The sequence below is a fragment of the Protobothrops mucrosquamatus genome, unplaced genomic scaffold, assembly GCF_001527695.2.
Source record: "Protobothrops mucrosquamatus isolate PMUCROS unplaced genomic scaffold, P.Mucros_1.0 scaffold14027, whole genome shotgun sequence".
In the NCBI taxonomy this organism is placed as follows: Eukaryota; Metazoa; Chordata; class Lepidosauria; order Squamata; family Viperidae; genus Protobothrops; species Protobothrops mucrosquamatus.
Window position 1 is genome coordinate 1 of NW_015399796.1, and position 2425 is coordinate 2425.

Genomic DNA, 2425 nt, shown 5'->3' on the forward strand with positions numbered 1-2425 from the left:
ATTTAATAAAACTGGAAAAATAAGGGGAAAGTTTGATATTTACCATTAAGTAAATAGAAATAGTGGAAAATGGAAATCTGTTATTAATACTATAAAACTCTTTTGCTCAGCCTGTACAGAAATGTAAATAAACTTAAATTATACAATTTATCTTCCATTTCTGGTGACTTCATTTCAAGAAAAAATTAAATTAACTACGAGTAATGATTAATTATACGTGTGTGTGTGTGTGTGTGTGTGTGTATCACACCATATAAATAATTTGAGAAGCTGGGAATGGAGACATAAGCAACAAAATTCCTTTCCTGGTGATGTCTTAAAAAATAAAAATGCAACTGAATAGATAGTAATCTGCAGTTGTGACTCACAGTGCTTGTACCATGTTTGTAACCAAGTCATGTTGGCAAAAGATGCTAACAAACACAAAAAACACTTTTTCAAGTATGTTCAAATAGAAAGAAAATAACTGTAACAGTTGTTCAGTGAATAAAGTGGCAAAATGCTACTAGTTTTACAAACTAAAAATTAATTTAACCAAACCTAAAATAAATAATAAATAAATAAAATAAAATGCAGAAGCACACAATTCTGGTTTTGACTCTGTGTTTATCAACAACTGGGCATGATGCCATAGTGGTTAGAATGCAGTACTGCAGGCTAATTCTGCCTAAGTCTGGAGTTCAATCCTGATGAGCTCAATGTAAACTCAGCCTTCCATCCTTCTGTAGTCAGTAAAATGAGAACCCAGATTGTTGGGGGCAATAAGCTGACATTGTAAGCTGCTCAGAAAGTGCTGTAAAACACACTTACATACGGAGCAGTCTAAGTGCTATTACTATATCTTTCCCCAGACATTTGGGAAGAACAGGCTAAAGATTGATAAAAACATAATCAGGGAATATTCATTTATTCTTAATGAGTTTAAATCTCACATTCTATCTATAAGTAATATACATCCACTGGTTATCAGGGGATTTTTTATTGTCACTAAACACAGGCAACATTCAAAGATGAACAACAAGCTGTGAACTTTTTTCCATTTTTATACATAACTTATTTGATTTGAGAGTTGTTCTTGGGAGTTGCCCTTAAAGCAACAGCAACATATTAGAGTGGGAATTTGCAGATGATCTGGCAGAAGCTGTATGTACTATCTTAAGAAATCTCAGAAAACTGGTAAGATGCCAGACAACTGGAAGACAGTGGATGTTGTCTCTATCTGCAACAAGATAGGGAAAGCATGTAGATCATTATACATGGAATTCCTTTACCAGCAATAAATAGCCATAGGAGGCATTTTCTTTTTTTCCATAGTGTAATTATGAATTGTGTGGCCTCCTGTGAGTGTGTGCATGTTTCTGCTTTTTCTTTACTTGTTTGTGTGCTTACACATATGTGTGCACAAAAAAAAACAGAGCAGGATGCAAATGCCAGGAGGGGGGGAGCTTAGAATGGAGCATTTGGCAGTATTCCAATTCAGTGCCCAAGAGCCTTTGACATAAGGCTGAATTGATGATGGATTTGCTGGAGTGTTCTTCTCTGTAGTTCCTGGCTGGACTGACCCATTTACAAACTCATTTTTTCTTTTTCTGACATTTTCTGCTGTGCCATATTTGATCCCATTCTGGTTTGTGTTCAGAGAGTTTTCTTGCTGATACACAGATAGACATATATACAGACAGTTGGTTGGAAAAAACGGGACAGACAATATAATGTAGTTACCATGCTGATCTTTCTGTCCGGGTGGGCGGGGTCTGCTCTTTCTATTCACTTGAAAAGCTGTGAAATTGTGAAAGAAATATGAACAAATTAGGTAGACAGAAAAATGCATACTCTAATATGCTGGCTTGAAAAGTTGTGGAAGTTTTGGTAGCACACAACTGGAAAACATCAGGCTGGAGAACCTGTTAGAGTTCTTTGCTATTAGAAAGTCTTTACAGTCAAGTCTCCCCACCACAATAACACATGTTGAGCAGTGTTTGGGACAAAAATATATACTTTTTCATGAGTATGCATATCAAGGAGTTGATGATGTAATCATTATCATTTTAAATTATCATTTTAAATTATTTAAAAGAAACAGACCAAATAAAAGAGGAGGTGGAGTTGCTCTCTATATAAGAAATAACTACATCTCTACAGAAATAGAGCACAACAATGACGAAAACTGTCTTGAATGCATTTGGGTCAATATAAAAGGGAGAAAAAATGACATTGCCATAGGTTTATACTATAGGCCACCCAACCAAACAGAGGAAATAGATGAACTTTTTGCTAGTCAGCTAACTAAGGTATGTAGAAAGCACATCACCATAGTAATGGGGGACTTTAATTACCCTGATATCAACTGGGAGACAAACTCTGCACCAAGTGGAAGATCAAACAGATTCCTGACAAACCTAGCAGACAACTTTGTCTCCCAAAA

General features: G+C 35.5%; 1 long non-coding RNA gene across 1 annotated transcript; it reads right to left on the minus strand.

Annotated features, from left to right (window-relative positions):
• Positions 1–894: 894 nt before the first annotated feature.
• On the minus strand, positions 895–1791 carry LOC107301536. Its single transcript, XR_001549306.1, has 2 exons — positions 1723–1791; positions 895–1219 (listed from the first exon to the last, which is right to left on the minus strand). It is a non-coding gene; the product is annotated as an uncharacterized LOC107301536 (long non-coding RNA).
• Positions 1792–2425: the final 634 nt, after the last annotated feature.